Source organism: Nerophis lumbriciformis, linkage group LG12 (assembly GCF_033978685.3).
Source record: "Nerophis lumbriciformis linkage group LG12, RoL_Nlum_v2.1, whole genome shotgun sequence".
NCBI classification, from domain to species: Eukaryota; Metazoa; Chordata; class Actinopteri; order Syngnathiformes; family Syngnathidae; genus Nerophis; species Nerophis lumbriciformis.
Window position 1 is genome coordinate 7,285,458 of NC_084559.2, and position 19,195 is coordinate 7,304,652.

General features: G+C 42.8%; 1 long non-coding RNA gene across 1 annotated transcript; it reads right to left on the reverse strand.

The window, feature by feature from the left end:
* Positions 1–600: 600 nt before the first annotated feature.
* Positions 601–16,102, reverse strand: LOC140679220 (uncharacterized). The gene is made up of 3 exons (XR_012050732.1): positions 15,838–16,102; positions 796–898; positions 601–663 (listed from the first exon to the last, which is right to left on the reverse strand). It is a non-coding gene; the product is annotated as an uncharacterized lncRNA (long non-coding RNA).
* Between the last annotated feature and the right edge of the window lie 3,093 nt (positions 16,103–19,195).

The window sequence follows — 19,195 nt, forward strand, 5'->3', positions numbered from 1 at the left end:
TGATTACAGCAGGTGTTACCTGGTGTTGGCAGCAGGATTACAGCAGGTGTTACCTGGTGTTGGCAGCAGGATTACAGCAGGTGTTACCTGGTGTTGGCAGCGTAGTTACAGCAGGTGTTACCTGGTGTTGGCAGCGTGATTACAGCAGGTGTTACCTGGTGTTGGCAGCAGGATTACAGCAGGTGTTACCTGGTGTTGGCAGCGTGATTACAGCAGGTGTTACCTGGTGTTGGCAGCGTGATTACAGCAGGTGTTACCTGGTGTTGGCAGCAGGATTACAGCAGGTGTTACCTGGTGTTGGCAGCAGGATTACAGCAGGTGTTACCTGGTGTTGGCAGCGTGATTACAGCAGGTGTTACCTGGTGTTGGCAGCGTGATTACAGCAGGTGTTACCTGGTGTTGGCAGCAGGATTACAGCAGGTGTTATCTGGTGTTGGCAGCAGGATTACAGCAGGTGTTACCTGGTGTTGGCAGCGTAGTTACAGCAGGTGTTACCTGGTGTTGGCAGCGTGATTACAGCAGGTGTTACCTGGTGTTGGCAGCGTGATTACAGCAGGTGTTACCTGGTGTTCGCAGCGTGATTACAGCAGGTGTTACCTGGTGTTGGCAGCAGGATTACAGCAGGTGTTACCTGGTGTGTGCTGATCTACAGGATATTGATTCCTGTAAACAAATGATCAGGTTTGAATGAATTCCAAATGACAATAAGAAGGTGGCTTGATAGAGGAAGAAAGAAGAAGACTTTGATAGAGGAAGAAAGAAGAAGACATTGTTTTCACACGGCGGCCCACACACCGAGGCTTGGTCCAAAAGCAAAGTATTACACAAGACATGAAGAAGGCGTTGAGTGTAGCAGTAATGGACTCTGCTTGGACAGCTGCTCTCTTGGGGGAGGCCCCTGGTGGAATATCAAAAGGGAATATCGGGTTCAACTCTTGACATGGAATGATTCATTAACACCATGCTCATGCTGCAATTCCCACGAGACTCGGTTTCACAAACACCGACACTTACAGTAACCGTGGTAACGGCTTTTTTCTCAAGCATACAAGGAAGTCTTGTATGATGAGACTGAGGAGAGGAGAGTGGGTGTTTGTTTGCTCGCTGATTCTCTTGATTAGGAGCTACTCTAAATGGACTTTACACCTCTTGCACTGGGAATGTGAGGAATGTTTACACACCTTCTTACTCCCTGCAACAATGTCTGCATCAAACAAATGTAAGGAATGTTTACACACCTTCTTACTCCCTGCAACAATGTCTATATCAAACAAATGTAAGGAATGTTTACACACCTTCTTACTCCCTGCAACAATGTCTATATCAAACAAATGTAAGGAATGTTTACACACCTTCTTACTCCCTGCAACAATGTCTATATCAAACAAATGTAAGGAATGTTTACACACCTTCTTACTCCCTGCAACAATGTCTATATCAAACAAATGTAAGGAATGTTTACACACCTTCTTACTCCCTGCAACAATGTCTGCATCAAACAAATGTAAGGAATGTTTACACACCTTCTTACTCCCTGCAACAATGTCTATATCAAACAAATGTAAGGAATGTTTACACACCTTCTTACTCCCTGCAACAATGTCTATATCAAACAAATGTAAGGAATGTTTACACACCTTCTTACTCCCTGCAACAATGTCTATATCAAACAAATGTAAGGAATGTTTACACACCTTCTTACTCCCTGCAACAATGTCTATATCAAACAAATGTAAGGAACATTTACACACCTTCTTATTCCCTGCAACAATGTCTGCTTCAAACACGAATGAGAAATGGAGTGGTAAACCAATTGGGTCCATCACAGTCTGATGTGGTGGGAATATGTTTGAAAAGCAGGATGCACGTGCAGACTATTTGTGTGAATGAAATGAGGTGTGATGTACGCCACATTGAAGGCTGCCTTCAATCAGCTCAGTCAAGTCTTTTCTCTCCTAACAAACATGCACTTCTCTTAATGGCATAACAATACATATCCTCAGCACTGTGGGCTTTTTAGCTTCATTTTATTCCTTACCAGACTTAATGGGCCATAAGAAAAAGTGTATTTCCGAGTAGATAGTGATTTGGAAACATTAAGGAAGAACAGAATGGAGAAATTAAGTGTCACTATTGAGCTTGACTGTGTTTGTTCTTTAATGAGATGCTGACATCTGGTGCAAAGAAGAAGGGGCCATCATTAGCATATTGTTTGTTCATCACATGCATCCATGCATGCATTGTGCCTGATGACTTCCTGCAAGACAAACAACCAAACTGATGACATCCTGCAAGACAAACAACTAAACTGATGACATCCTGCAAGACAAACAACTAAACTGATGACATCCTGCAAGACAAACAACTAAACTGATGACATCCTGCAAGACAAACAACTAAACTGGTGACATCCTGCAAGACAAACAACTAAACTGATGACATCCTGCAAGACAAACAACTAAACTGATGACATCCTGCAAGACAAACAACTAAACTGATGACATCCTGCAAGACAAACAACTAAACTGATGACATCCTGCAAGACAAACAACTAAACTGATGACTTATATAAGACTTTTGGTTTTGGTTCATCTCTTTTCTGCTCTGCCCCCCTCTCCAACGTGGAGAGGTTATTAGAGACTTAGACTTAGACTTAGACTTCCTTTTTATTGTCATTCAAATGTAGGTGACCACAGATGTTGCGCTAGCTGTCCAAAGTCAGGACCCGGGTAGACCACTCATCTGTGCATCAGTTGATGATGTCTCTGCACTGCTGACTTGTCTCCACTCAAGATGATCCCCTGCTGGTCCCACTATGGACTGGACTCTCACACTATTATGTTAGATCCACTATGGACTGGACTCTCACTATTATGTTAGATCCACTATGGACTGGACTCTCACACTATTATGTTAGATCCACTATGGACTGGACTCTCACTATTATGTTAGATCCACTATGGACTGGACTCTCACACTATTATGTTAAATCCACTATGGACTGGACTCTCACTATTATGTTAGATCCACTATGGACTGGACTCTCACACTATTATGTTAGATCCACTATGGACTGGACTCTCACACTATTATGTTAGATCCACTACGGATTGGACTCTCACTAATATGTTAGATCCACTATGGACTGGACTCTCACACTATTATGTTAGATCCACTATGGACTGGACTCTCACTATTATGTTAGATCCACTACGGACTGGACTCTCACACTATTATGTTAGATCCACTACGGACTGGACTCTCACACTATTATGTTAGATCCACTATGGACTGGACTCTCACACTATTATATTAGATCCACTATGGACTGGACTCTCACACTATTATGTTAAATCCACTATGGACTGGACTCTCACACTATTATATTAGATCCACTATGGACTGGACTCTCACACTATTATGTTAGATCCACTATGGACTGGACTCTCACACTATTATATTAGATCCACTATGGACTGGACTCTCACACTATTATGTTAAATCCACTATGGACTGGACTCTCACACTATTATATTAGATCCACTATGGACTGGACTCTCACACTATTATATTAGATCCACTATGGACTGGACTCTCACACTATTATGTTAGATCCACTACGGACTGGACTCTCACACTATTATGTTAGATCCACTACGGACTGGACTCTCACACTATTATGTTAGATCCACTATGGACTGGACTCTCACACTATTATATTAGATCCACTATGGACTGGACTCTCACACTATTATATTAGATCCACTATGGACTGGACTCTCACTATTATGTTAGATCCACTACGGACTGGACTCTCACACTATTATGTTAGATCCACTACAGACTGGACTCTCACACTATTATGTTAGATCCACTATGGACTGGACTCTCACACAATTATGTTAGATCCACTATGGACTGGACTCTCACACTATTATGTTAAATCCACTATGGACTGGACTCTCACACTATTATGTTAGATCCACTATGGACTGGACTCTCACACTATTATGTTAGATCCACTATGGACTGGACTCTCACACTATTATGTTAGATCCACTATGGACTGGACTCTCACTATTATGTTAGATCCACTATGGACTGGACTCTCACACTATTATGTTAGATCCACTACGGACTGGACTCTCACTATTATGTTAGATCCACTACGGACTGGACTCTCACACTATTATGTTAGATCCACTACGGACTGGACTCTCACACTATTATGTTAGAACCACTATGGACTGGACTCTCACAATATTATGTTAGATCCACTACGGACTGGACTCTCACACTATTATGTTAGAACCACTATGGACTGGACTCTCACACTATTATATTAGATCCACTATGGACTGGACTCTCACACTATTATGTTAAATCCACTATGGACTGGACTCTCACTATTATGTTAGATCCACTACGGACTGGACTCTCACACTATTATGTTAGATCCACTACAGACTGGACTCTCACACTATTATGTTAGATCCACTATGGACTGGACTCTCACACAATTATGTTAGATCCACTATGGACTGGACTCTCACACTATTATGTTAAATCCACTATGGACTGGACTCTCACACTATTATGTTAGATCCACTATGGACTGGACTCTCACACTATTATGTTAGATCCACTATGGACTGGACTCTCACTATTATGTTAGATCCACTATGGACTGGACTCTCACACTATTATGTTAGAACCACTATGGACTGGACTCTCACACTATTATATTAGATCCACTATGGACTGGACTCTCACACTATTATGTTAGAACCACTATGGACTGGACTCTCACACTATTATATTAGATCCACTATGGACTGGACTCTCACACTATTATGTTAAATCCACTATGGACTGGACTCTCACTATTATGTTAGATCCACTACGGACTGGACTCTCACACTATTATGTTAGAACCACTATGGACTGGACTCTCACACTATTATATTAGATCCACTATGGACTGGACTCTCACACTATTATGTTAAATCCACTATGGACTGGACTCTCACTATTATGTTAGATCCACTACGGACTGGACTCTCACACTATTATGTTAGATCCACTACAGACTGGACTCTCACACTATTATGTTAGATCCACTATGGACTGGACTCTCACACAATTATGTTAGAACCACTATGGACTGGACTCTCACACTATTATATTAGATCCACTACGGACTGGACTCTCACACTATTATGTTAGAACCACTATGGACTGGACTCTCACACTATTATATTAGATCCACTATGGACTGGACTCTCACACTATTATGTTAAATCCACTATGGACTGGACTCTCACTATTATGTTAGATCCACTACGGACTGGACTCTCACACTATTATGTTAGATCCACTACAGACTGGACTCTCACACTATTATGTTAGATCCACTATGGACTGGACTCTCACACAATTATGTTAGATCCACTATGGACTGGACTCTCACACTATTATGTTAAATCCACTATGGACTGGACTCTCACACTATTATGTTAGATCCACTATGGACTGGACTCTCACACTATTATGTTAGATCCACTATGGACTGGACTCTCACACTATTATGTTAAATCCACTATGGACTGGACTCTCACACTATTATGTTAGATCCACTATGGACTGGACTCTTACTATTATGTTAGATCCACTATGGACTGGACTCTTACTATTATGTTAGATCCACTATGGACTGGACTCTCACACTATTATGTTAGATCCACTATGGACTGGACTCTCACACTATTATGTTAAATCCACTATGGACTGGACTCTCACACTATTATGTTAGATCCACTATGGACTGGACTCTCACTATTATGTTAGATCCACTATGGACTGGACTCTCACACTATTATGTTAGATCCACTATGGACTGGACTCTCACACTATTATGTTAGATCCACTATGGACTGGACTCTCACACAATTATGTTAGATCCACTATGGACTGGACTCTCACACTATTATGTTAAATCCACTATGGACTGGACTCTCACACTATTATGTTAAATCCACTATGGACTGGACTCTCACACTATTATGTTAGATCCACTATGGACTGGACTCTCACACTATTATGTTAGATCCACTATGGACTGGACTCTCACTATTATGTTAGATCCACTATGGACTGGACTCTCACACTATTAACTAGATCCACTCCAAACTTCTCAGAAAGTGAGATAAGTCCTAGAAATGACTGTCTCAGAATGACCAAAGATATAGATGTGTGTGTCCAAGTTACAGGAAACTTACAATCTTTGCAAGCTGGGTAATGTTTGCTGTGGTCTGGAACAACATGGCACACAAACATCTATCTGAAATGCAGCCAATATTACATACAGATAATGTGTCATGAAACATGGAAAAATAAACTAAATACACATAAGTAAAGGAAATTAAATGAGCTCAAATATAGCTACAAAAGAGGCATAATGATGCAATATGTTCATACAGCTAGCCTAAATAGCATGTTAGCATCGATTAACTGGGGGTCATGCACTGACCAAATATGTCTGATTAGCACTCCAACAAGTCAATAACATCAACAAAGCTCACCTTTGTGCATTCACACACAGTATAAAACGTTTGGTGGACAAAATGAGACAAAGGAGTGGAAGATTGTACATGTAAACAAACTGTTGCGTCACAGTCCAACGGTGAGTTCAAGAAGCGCCGAAATTAGTAGGACAAAAGGGTGCTGGCCAAATAATGTCATCAGTGAAGCATACACACAAACATATTCAACTGTGGTACTTCTAACAATTAGGAAGGTTTGTGTCCTCCTACAGAAACTATATTACAACAAAAAACATATTTCTCACCCCATTTTTTCCCCATTTCCATACATTTTTGAAAAAGCTCCAAGGAGCCACCAGGGCGCCGCTAAAGAGCCACATGTGTCTCTAGAGCCGCGGGTTGCTGACCCCCTCTTATACAAACAAACATAAGACCACAAGTTCAGTTTTATTGTATTTTGTTTCAAAAAGGACAAAAAGAAAGTGCAGCGTAAATGACAATTTCTTTCCAAGAGCACATTGAAGTCTTTTTTCAGCAGCGTTGTGCTTGCAGAAGTCACATTGAAGCAGTGAGCTGTGTCATGTGACCTCAGTGAGATGTGTCATGTGACCTCAGTGAGCTGTGTCATGTGACCTCAGTGAGCTGTGTCATGTGACCTCAGTGAGATGTGTCATGTGACCTCAGTGAGATGTGTCATGTGACCTCAGTGAGCTGTGTCATGTGACCTCAGTGAGCTGTGTCATGTGACCTCAGTGAGCTGTGTCATGTGACCTCAGTGAGATGTGTCATGTGACCTCAGTGAGATGTGTCATGTGACCTCAGTGAGCTGTGTCATGTGACCTCAGTGAGCTGTGTCATGTGACCTCAGTGAGATGTGTCATGTGACCTCAGTGAGCTGTGTCATGTGACCTCAGTGAGCTGTGTCATGTGACCTCAGTGAGCTGTGTCATGTGACCTCAGTGAGATGTGTCATGTGACCTCAGTGAGATGTGTCATGTGACCTCAGTGAGCTGTGTCATGTGACCTCAGTGAGATGTGTCATGTGACCTCAGTGAGCTGTGTCATGTGACCTCAGTGAGATGTGTCATGTGACCTCAGTGAGCTGTGTCATGTGACCTCAGTGAGATGTGTCATGTGACCTCAGTGAGATGTGTCATGTGACCTCAGTGAGATGTGTCATGTGACCTCAGTGAGATGTGTCATGTGACCTCAGTGAGCTGTGTCATGTGACCTCAGTGAGATGTGTCATGTGACCTCAGTGAGCTGTGTCATGTGACCTCAGTGAGATGTGTCATGTGACCTCAGTGAGCTGTGTCATGTGACCTCAGTGAGCTGTGTCATGTGACTTCAGTGAGCTGTGTCATGTGACCTCAGTGAGATGTGTCATGTGACCTCAGTGAGATGTGTCATGTGACCTCAGTGAGATGTGTCATGTGACCTCAGTGAGATGTGTCATGTGACCTCAGTGAGCTGTGTCATGTGACCTCAGTGACATGTGTCATGTGACCTCAGTGAGCTGTGTCATGTGACCTCAGTGAGCTGTGTCATGTGACCTCAGTGAGCTGTGTCATGTGACCTCAGTGAGCTGTGTCATGTGACCTCAGTGAGATGTGTCATGTGACCTCAGTGAGATGTGTCATGTGACCTCAGTGAGATGTGTCATGTGACCTCAGTGAGATGTGTCATGTGACCTCAGTGAGCTGTGTCATGTGACCTCAGTGAGCTGTGTCATGTGACCTTAGTGAGCTGTATCATGTGACCTCAGTGAGATGTGTCATGTGACCTCAGTGAGCTGTGTCATGTGACCTCAGTGAGCTGTGTCATGTGACTTCAGTGAGCTGTGTCATGTGACCTCAGTGAGATGTGTCATGTGACCTCAGTGAGCTGTGTCATGTGACCTCAGTGAGATGTGTCATGTGACCTCAGTGAGATGTGTCATGTGACCTCAGTGAGATGTGTCATGTGACCTCAGTGAGCTGTGTCATGTGACCTCAGTGAGATGTGTCATGTGACCTCAGTGAGATGTGTCATGTGACCTCAGTGAGATGTGTCATGTGACCTCAGTGAGATGTGTCATGTGACCTCAGTGAGATGTGTCATGTGACCTCAGTGAGCTGTGTCATGTGACCTCAGTGAGCTGTGTCATGTGACCTTAGTGAGCTGTATCATGTGACCTCAGTGAGATGTGTCATGTGACCTCAGTGAGCTGTGTCATGTGACTTCAGTGAGCTGTGTCATGTGACCTCAGTGAGATGTGTCATGTGACCTCAGTGAGCTGTGTCATGTGACCTCAGTGAGATGTGTCATGTGACCTCAGTGAGATGTGTCATGTGACTTCAGTGAGATGTGTCATGTGACCTCAGTGAGCTGTGTCATGTGACCTCAGTGAGATGTGTCATGTGACCTCAGTGAGATGTGTCATGTGACCTCAGTGAGCTGTGTCATGTGACCTCAGTGAGCTGTGTCATGTGACTTCAGTGAGCTGTGTCATGTGACCTCAGTGAGATGTGTCATGTGACCTCAGTGAGCTGTGTCATGTGACCTCAGTGAGATGTGTCATGTGACCTCAGTGAGATGTGTCATGTGACCTCAGTGAGCTGTGTCATGTGACCTCAGTGAGATGTGTCATGTGACCTCAGTGAGATGTGTCATGTGACCTCAGTGAGATGTGTCATGTGACCTCAGTGAGATGTGTCATGTGACCTCAGTGAGATGTGTCATGTGACCTCAGTGAGATGTGTCATGTGACCTCAGTGAGATGTGTCATGTGACCTCAGTGAGATGTGTCATGTGACCTCAGTGAGCTGTGTCATGTGACCTTAGTGAGCTGTATCATGTGACCTCAGTGAGATGTGTCATGTGACCTCAGTGAGATGTGTCATGTGACCTCAGTGAGCTGTGTCATGTGACTTCAGTGAGCTGTGTCATGTGACCTCAGTGAGATGTGTCATGTGACCTCAGTGAGCTGTGTCATGTGACCTCAGTGAGATGTGTCATGTGACCTCAGTGAGATGTGTCATGTGACCTCAGTGAGCTGTGTCATGTGACCTCAGTGAGATGTGTCATGTGACCTCAGTGAGATGTGTCATGTGACCTCAGTGAGATGTGTCATGTGACCTCAGTGAGATGTGTCATGTGACCTCAGTGAGATGTGTCATGTGACCTCAGTGAGATGTGTCATGTGACCTCAGTGAGATGTGTCATGTGACCTCAGTGAGATGTGTCATGTGACCTCAGTGAGATGTGTCATGTGACCTCAGTGAGATGTGTCATGTGACCTCAGTGAGCTGTGTCATGTGACCTCAGTGAGATGTGTCATGTGACCTCAGTGAGATGTGTCATGTGACCTCAGTGAGATGTGTCATGTGACCTCAGTGAGATGTGTCATGTGACCTCAGTGAGATGTGTCATGTGACCTCAGTGAGATGTGTCATGTGACCTCAGTGAGATGTGTCATGTGACCTCAGTGAGATGTGTCATGTGACCTCAGTGAGATGTGTCATGTGACCTCAGTGAGATGTGTCATGTGACCTCAGTGAGCTGTGTCATGTGACCTGGACCAGTGATGAGGACTGCTTGTCATCGGGCGTGTCTACCTGCAGCATTTTGACATTTCTTCTTGGCCGAGGTTATCTAAAGCCCGGAGGATTTAATCCACCGTGTCAAGGATCACTTTCACTTGCCTGGTGAAAAGACTACAACAAGACAGCCCAGTTTGTCCTCCACTCAATTGTGTTGTGCGTCCACACAATCCACCCTGGATTCCACACCATGATGATTGTGTTGTGCGTCCACACAACCCAGCCTGGATTCCACACCATGATGATTGGTACTCAGAGACAACAATTGAGCCACAGAATGTCATTTCCTCTTTCAGTGAATTGTACTTGCTTCAAGTTCAGTCCAATGCATTTACAATTGTGCATTTTCCTTTGGAAAAGCAGCAGCAAGTGCAAAGTTGTGTTGCCTGGATGATGTTGCAGTGCACTTTGATGCAAGCACGTTTGCACTGCTAATATTTAAAATAGCAATCATTGACTTTTAATATCTAAGTGAGGAATTGGCCAAAGTTGATGGATGTTAGTTACAATGCCATCCATCTTCCTTCCGCTTAAAGGAGAACTGCACTTTTGTTTTTTAGAATTGTGTCTATATATTAAGGAAGGAACAGGGTGGACATGTCCCCTGCACTTATTTAAAAGACAGTTCAGTTTTAGTCCCCTGCACTTTTTAATGTCCAACAATAATGTGACACTATTGAATGGAAACAAGTCAAACACTTGTGCCAGGCGGAAAACAGCAGCTCAGACTGAAGCCTGTCCATTTAGACAAGCTCATTGATTGGCTCTCTGGCACTGCCAACATGAAGGCAGCTGACTAATCAACAGTCAGATGGCAGATCAGAGCGAGTGGCGATCATTCACAGGAGATCAATATTTGTCATTCAAAAACAATTTGCTGTGATGATGTTAAACTGAGACCTTCCAGTTTATCTCTATATGCCTTCTTGTGTGCACACCCTGCAGCACGCTTTCTTTTGTCTTTTTGCTGAGTCCAAGAATTCAAATAGCATTCTTACCTGCACCTTGCCTCCTGCCTGTCCTGAGAACACGACCGTCGCCACGAAGCCAACAAATATGAAGACCGTATGGACCTCTTCAGTCAAATTGACTTGGGCAAAATAAGAGGAAGAAAGCAAGAGGAGTCTAATTTGCAGCGTTGGAATGAATCATTCTGACCTTGAGGAAGAAGTGTTTGATGGATATCATCTCAAACACTCAAGCCAAATGTGATCCCCAAAAACTGGAACACCCTTCAGGGGATAAAGACTAAGTCAGAACTCGCGCAAAAGCAGAGAAAGAACAGCAGACCTGGCGCTCAAAAACCAGGAAAAAAGAAGGCACGCTGCGAGTATTCTATTTTGCGTCCTCTTCTACTGATGCTTTCCTGAAGATGCTTGAGGAAATGAGAAAACCCAGGCTATGGTGTCTCTGGACGAGGGGATGGAAGAGCATGAAAGTCTGGAAACAACCATTGTTTGATATTTGTTTTTTGCTCATAACGTTGACCATATCAGTTTTAAAGTAATCCTGGACCAGGGTGACAAAAACATAGAATTAAATGATCAAAATAAAAGTTTGACATGCCTTTATCCACAATGTCTGTGCGGGGAAATTGGTTCCGGTCGTGTAGATGATGTCACACCAAGGAGGAGCGGCATATCAAGTCCGGCGATGTTCCAAAGACAGTTACTTATGTAACCGTTACTCAAAACTAATTGATATTACTGGAAATGAAAGGGACAAGCGGTAGAAAATGGATGTCAGATTTATTTTCCGGAGCATCAAGGGAAATGTTGGTGATCTGGATGCTATTGGTCCTTTAATGTTACAGAGCCACTCGAAAAGGCCGTACAAAATATGCAGTTTTATCACACAGCAGAAAGCCACAATGTGGATGGAGCCTACACTTGGCATGTGGACTGTACACTTGACATGTGGACTGTACACTTGGCATGTGGACTGTACACTTGACATGTGGACTGTACACTTGACATGTGGACTGTACACTTGGCATGTGGACTGTACACTTGGCATGTGGACTGTACTCTTGGCATGTGGACTGTACACTTGGCATGTGGACTGTACACTTGACATGTGGACTGTACACTTGACATGTGGACTGTACACTTGGCATGTGGACTGTACACTTGGCATGTGGACTGTACACTTGACATGTGGACTGTACACTTGACATGTGGACTGTACACTTGGCATGTGGACTGTACACTTGGCATGTGGACTGTACACTTGGCATGTGGACTGTACACTTGACATGTGGACTGTACACTTGGCATGTGGACTGTACACTTGGCATGTGGACTGTACACTTGACATGTGGACTGTACACTTGACATGTGGACTGTACACTTGGCATGTGGACTGTACACTTGGCATGTGGACTGTACACTTGACATGTGGACTGTACACTTGGCATGTGGACTGTACACTTGACATGTGGACTGTACACTTGACATGTGGACTGTACACTTGGCATGTGGACTGTACACTTGGCATGTGGACTGTACACTTGGCATGTGGACTGTACACTTGACATGTGGACTGTACACTTGGCATGTGGACTGTACACTTGGCATGTGGACTGTACACTTGGCATGTGGACTGTACACTTGACATGTGGACTGTACACTTGGCATGTGGACTGTACACTTGGCATGTGGACTGGAGTGGGAATCAAACCTTCATTCCTCTACCATAAGCTGTCTCCAAAGGTGTTTGAGAGGATTTGGCAGCACATCTAACCTCAAAGTACGTGTAAGCACACAATCCTGGAACCTCCACATCCAGCATCTTACCTCCAGGAAGATCTGAGACTAATCACCGTGACAACAATCACTTTTCATCACTAAATCATTTCTGCACAAACGGTCTGAAAGCATCTCAGGGAAGCTTTTCATCCTCATCTTTCATTCCGACCTGACCGCAGTTTGTCGCCATAACCCACTTTAGTGGGCAAATGCTCGCATTGGACGGCGTCTGCCACTTTGGAGAGGTGTCATGGATGAATCCCGGTCTTCACTGTTGAGGGCAGATGGCAGACAGCATGTATGGCATCATGTGGGTGAGCACTTTGCTGATGTCAGCATCGTGGATTGTGGGGGCCATTGTGGGGGCGGGGTCAAGGCAGGGGTCGGCAACCCAAGACGTTGAAAGAGCCACATTGGACCAAAAATACAAAAAAAACATCTGTCTGAAGCCGCAAAAAATTAAAAGCCTTATATAAGTGTTATAATGAAGGCAACACATGACGTAAGTGTCTATATTAGCTATATTAGCCTACTATCAAAATGACTTTAAAAGTCTTATATACTGTAAGTCTTATAATGAAAACAACACATGATGTAAGTGTCTATATTAGTTGTATTAGCCTACTATCAAAATGACTATGTGTCGCAGGCTGAAGCAAATTTTCACTGACAAAAATGTTGAAATTTAATATTTATTCTACACATTTTTACAACATTAGAAACCATTAGTAAAACTTCTCACAGGATGAGATAACTCCTGGAAATGACTGGCTCAGAATGGCCAAAGGTATAGATGTGTGTGTCCAAGTTAAAGGTATAGATGTGTGTGTCCAAGTTAAAGGTATAGATGTGTGTGTCCAAGTTAAAGGTATAGATGTGTGTGTCCAAGTTAAAGGTATAGATGTGTGTGTTCAAGTTAAAGATATAGATGTGTGTGTCCAAGTTAAAGGTATAGGTGTGTGTGTCCAAGTTAAAGGTATAGATGTGTGTGTCCAAGTTAAAGGTATAGATGTGTGTGTCCAAGTTAAAGGTATAGATGTGTGTGTGTCCAAGTTAAAGGTATAGATGTGTGTGTCCAAGTTAAAGGTATAGATGTGTGTGTCCAAGTTAAAGGTATAGATGTGTGTGTCCAAGTTAAAGGTATAGATGTGTGTGTCCAAGTTAAAGGTATAGATGTGTGTGTCCAAGTTAAAGGTATAGATGTGTGTGTCCAAGTTAAAGGTATAGATGTGTGTGTCCAAGTTAAAGGTATAGATGTGTGTGTCCAAGTTAAAGGTATAGATGTGTGTGTCCAAGTTAAAGGTATAGATGTGTGTGTCCAAGTTAAAGGTATAGATGTGTGTGTCCAAGTTAAAGGTATAGATGTGTGTGTCCAAGTTAAAGGTATAGATGTGTGTGTCCAAGTTAAAGGTATAGATGTGTGTGTCCAAGTTAAAGGTATAGATGTGTGTGTCCAAGTTAAAGGTATAGATGTGTGTGTCCAAGTTAAAGGTATAGATGTGTGTGTCCAAGTTAAAGGTATAGATGTGTGTGTCCAAGTTAAAGGTATAGATGTGTGTGTCCAAGTTAAAGGTATAGATGTGTGTGTCCAAGTTAAAGGTATAGATGTGTGTGTGTCCAAGTTAAAGGTATAGATGTGTGTGTCCAAGTTAAAGGTATAGATGTGTGTGTCCAAGTTAAAGGTATAGATGTGTGTGTCCAAGTTAAAGGAAACGTCAGGCTGTCTTCTTCTAATGGATTTATTAGAATCTTTGCAAGCTGGGTAACGTTTGCTGTGGTCTGGAACAACATGGCACACAAACAACTATGATAAATGCAGCCAATATTACATACAGATAATGTGTCATGAGACATGCAAATATAAATTATATACACAGAGGATAAAAGTAAAAGATATTAAATGAGCTCAAATATAGCTACAAATGAGGCATAATGATGCAATATGTACACACAGCTAGCCTAAATAGCATGTTAGCATTGATTAGCTTGCAGTCATGCACTGACCAAATTTGTCTGATTAGTACTCCAACAAGTCAATAACATCAACAAAGCTCACCTTTGTGCATTCACGCACAGTGTAAAACGTTTGGTGGACAAAATGAGACAAAGAAGGAGTGGAAGATTTTACATGTAAACAAACTGTTGTGTCACAGTTCACACTATGGTGAGTTCAAGAAGCGGTGAAATGAGTAGGACAAAAGGATGTTGAGCAGCAGACACACAAACATATTCAACAGTGGTACTTCTAACAATTGTGTCATGTTTGTCCTCAAACAAAAAAACATACTAAAACAAAACTATTATATTTCCCCCATCTTTTACCATTTTCAATCCTTTTTTAAAAATGCTCCAGGGAGCCACTAGGGCGGCACTAAAAAGCTGTGGGTTGCCAACCTTTCTTATGGTATGGGCAGTTATGGAAATGAAACACACGTGGATTTTATTGATGGTATTTGAAGTGCCCAGAGATATTGTGATGAGATATCGAGGGCCATTTGTCTGCCATTTAATCCAAGACCATCAACTCATGTTGCAGCATGATAATGCTGATGATAATGCATGATAATGCATGATAATGCATGATAATGCATGGCCCCACCATGCAAAGATGAAAAGACATCTGAACTTGCCAGGCCAGCCTGCTCACCAGACAAGTCACACATTGAGCATGTTTGAGACGTTGTGAAGCACCATAAATGACAGCATGTTCCACTTCCTGCCAATATCCAGCCATTGAGGATTGGACCAACATCCTCCAGGCAACATGATCCATGCAAATGACTGCGTGGGCCAAATAGTGCTCACACCAGATGCTGCTGAACCCCAATACAGTCGTCCCTCATTTATCACGGCTAATTGGTTCCAAGCCTGACCGTGGTAAAGCAAGGTTTGAAAGTGGGAGTATAATTGTTGTACCTGGAGGGTGTGTTTATCAAGGCTTTCATCACGGCCACTAAGCACACCTACCTTGTCACATTCTGGACAATTCCTCGAAGTTGAACTGGGCCTCCAACTATAAGTTCTGCAAAAACTTGGTCAACTTGACATTGGCCGCGTCGTCAGCATTGGCTGTTTCCCCCGATGATGTCATTCCATACCCTCACGTCAAAGACTCACTCATGCGGAGTTGTGGTGTTGATGTGGAAGATGACGTGCACCAACACAATCCATGAATAGTAACACCAACCATGCACATGCCTTCATTTTAAACATTTGTTCTGAACTTCCTTTTTTGCTTGGATGCTCAAATCCAGAGCTGGAGCCATTTTTGTTGCCCAAAAGTCAAATATCATTCTAATTAAGCATCATTTGCAGCACCTATCGGGCAGCTTATTTCCAAAACTACAAAAATGGTTAAGAACAGATGTTGAGTTCCAGTTGAAGTCGGAACTTCCAAGTTTCTAGTTTTACTGAAACGTCCCCCTGAGGTTGGATTTCCTACTCGGAGTCCTCATCACCCTTCTGTGATATCCATTATTAGCAATGCTAATGCTGACCATTTGTGCAGCCCTAAATCAGCCATATGTAATCAAGTCTGTGGATGTTGTCATTCATCATAAAGTCTATGGATGTTGTCATTCATCATAAAGTGTATGGATGTTGTCATTCATCATAAAGTGTATGGATGTTGTCATTCATCCAGGTCTTTGTCATCTCAGGACATTCAACTGGACTCTCTTCTTTTGTCTTACAAAACACAAAAGCAGTGAAGTTGTCACGTTGTGTAAATGTTAAATAAAAAGAGAATACAACAAATCCTTTTCATCCATCCATCCATCCATTTTCTACCGCTTATTCCCTTTGGGGTCGCGGGGGGTGCTGGAGCCTATCTCAGCTACAATCGGGCGGAAGGCGGGGTACACCCTGGACAAGTCGCCACCTCATCGCAGGGCCAACACAGATAGACAGACAACATTCACACACTAGGGACCATTTAGTGTTGCCAATCAACTTATCCCCAGGTGCATGTCTTTGGAAAATCCTTTTCAACTTATATTCAATTGAATAGACTGCAAAGACAAGATATTTCATGTTCGAACCGAGAAACTTCATTTTTTGGGGCAAATAATCATGAACTTAGAATTGAATAGCTTGTTTGCATCTCAACAGTTATTTTTCTCACTACGAGAGGGAGAAACCATCCTTGCCCAGGAACTCCCTCCTAGTATTTCAGTATAAATATTTTGGGTTTTGGCACCAGCCTCTGGACTAGGTCTGAGCAGTCTAAGTCTATGAGCATGAACTGATGAAGTCTCTAGACTAGGTCTGAGCAGTCTAAGTCTATGAGCATGAACTGATGAAGTCTACTTGGATGAGAGGCCAAACGTCTTCCAAGACAGTCCAGTTGCGATCCATTAAATGCTCTGAAGTCCATATATAATGTATAGTTGGATATTTATAAATGATATTGCCACCGTAAAATTTAATTTGGAATAAATGACATTTGTGTCATGTGTTGTATACGCTCCAGCAATATGTTTCATGTTCATCCACCAGCTTTGAAGGGTGCAGAAAGAGTGAAAACTTTTCAATAAATTGTTAATATCAGATTAGGAAAGCACAAGTAAAGCTTTAGATGGATAGATAGATAGATAGATAGATAGATAGCTAGATAGATAGATAGATAGATAGATAGATAGATAGATAGATAGATAGATAGATAGATAGATAGATCAATCAATCAATGTTTATTTATATAGCCCTAAATCACAAGTGTCTCAAAGGGCTGCACAAGCCACAACGACATCCTCGGTACAAAGCCCACATAAGGGCAAGGAAAAACTCACCCCAGTGGGACGTCGATATGAATGACTATGAGAAACCTTGGAGAGGACCGCATATGTGGGTAACCCCCCCCTCTAGGGGAGACCGAAAGCAATGGATGTCGAGTGGGTCTGACATAATATTGTGAGAGTCCAGTCCATAGTGGATCTAACATAATAGTAAGAGTCCAGTCCATAGTGGATCCAACATAATAGTAAGAGTCCAGTCCATAGTGGATCCAACATAATAGTAAGAGTCCAGTCCACAGTGGGGCCAGCAGGACACCATCCCGAGCGGAGACGGGTCAGCAGCGCAGAGATGTTCCCAGCCGATGCACAGGCGAGCGGTCCACCCCGGGTCCCGACTCTGGACAGCCAGCACTTCATCCATGGCCACCGGACCTGTGCCCCCCCACAAGGAACAGGGGAGCAGAGGAGAAAAGAAAAGAAACGGCAGATCAACTGGTCTAAAAGGGGGTCTATTTAAAGGCTAGAGTATACAAATGAGTTTTAAGATGGGACTTAAATGCTTCTACTGAGGTAGCATCTCTAATTGTTACCGGGAGGGCATTCCATAGTACTGGAGCCCCAATAGAAAACGCTCTATAGCCCGCAGACTTTTTTTGGGCTCTGGGAATCACTAATAAGCCGGAGTTCTTTGAAGGCAGATTTCTTGCCGGGACATATGGTACAATACAATCGACAAGATAGGACGGAGCTAGACCGTGTAGTATTTTATACGTAAGTAGTAAAACCTTAAAGTCACATCTTAAGTGCACAGGTAGATAGATAGATAGATAGATAGATAGATAGATAGATAGATAGATAGATAGATAGATAGATAGATAGATAGATAGATAGATAGATAGATAGATAGATGGATAGATAGATAGATAGATAGATAGATAGATAGATAGATAGATAGATGGATAGATAGATAGATAGATAGATAGATAGATAGATAGATAGATAGTACTTTGTTGATTCCTTCAGGAGAGTTCCCTCTTGAAAATGAAAATGAGTGGATGTGGCCATCTTGATTCTGACCCCATAACTGGAACACTCATAACTGGGCTGTGACGTCATTCCCAGCTCCGAATTCCAACTTTCGAGTTTGATGGACACCAGCATGAGGGGAGGGTTTCATTTGCATTTCAATCTCAATCAATCAATCAATGTTTATTTATATAGCCCTAAATCACAAGTGTCTCAAAGGGCTGCACAAGCCACAACGACATCCTCGGTACAAAGCCCACATAAGGGCAAGGAAAAACTCACCCCAGTGGGACGTCGATGTGAATGACTATGAGAAACCTTGGAGAGGACCGCATATGTGGGTAACCCCCCCCTCTAGGGGAGACCGAAAGCAATGGATGTCGAGTGGGTCTGACATAATATTGTGAGAGTACAGTCCATAGTGGATCCAACATAATAGTAAGAGTCCAGTCCATAGTGGATCTAACATAATAGTAAGAGTCCAGTCCATAGTGGATCCAACATAATAGTAAGAGTCCAGTCCATAGTGGATCTAACATAATAGTGTGAGTCCAGTCCATAGTGGA